This window comes from Pteropus alecto, unplaced genomic scaffold (genome assembly GCF_000325575.1).
Source record: "Pteropus alecto unplaced genomic scaffold, ASM32557v1 scaffold76, whole genome shotgun sequence".
Taxonomy (NCBI): Eukaryota; Metazoa; Chordata; class Mammalia; order Chiroptera; family Pteropodidae; genus Pteropus; species Pteropus alecto.
The window spans coordinates 31,826,238-31,826,886 of record NW_006443138.1 but is presented as its reverse complement, the minus strand read 5'-3'; positions in this window follow the sequence as shown (position 1 = coordinate 31,826,886).

The window sequence follows — 649 nt, the reverse complement described above, 5'->3', positions numbered from 1 at the left end:
CTTTTGTGTCAAAAATTATTTGCCCATATAAATATGGGCTTAATTCTGGACTCTTGATTCTGTTCCACTGGTCTGTGTGTCTGTTTTGCTGCCAATACCATGACGTTTTGATTACTGTCCCTTTGTAGTATAATTTGAAGTCGGGCAGAGCGATACCTCCAGCCTTGTTCTTTTTTCTCAAGATGGCTTTGGCGATTTGGTGTCTTTTTGCTTACATACAAATCAGAAGATTTTTTGTTCTATTTCTTTAAAAATTACCGATGGGATTTTGATGAGGATTGCATTAAATCTGTATAATGCTTTAGGTAATATAATCATTTTAACTATGTTGATTCTTCCAATCCAAGAACACAGAATATCTTTCCATTTCTTTGTGCCTTCTTCGATTTCTTTTAATAGGGTCTGTAGTTTTCATTATATAGACCCTTTACATGTTTCATTAGATTTATTCTTAGATATTTTATTCTTTTTGTTGCAATTGCAAAAGGAATTATTTTTTCCACTTCTTTTTTCTGATGCTTCATTGTTAGAGTATAGGATTTTTGAACATTGCTTTTGTATCCAGAGACTTTACTGTATTTACTTATTGTTTCTAGTAGTGTTCTTGTGGAGTCTTTAGGGTTTTCTATATACAGAATAAAGTAATTGG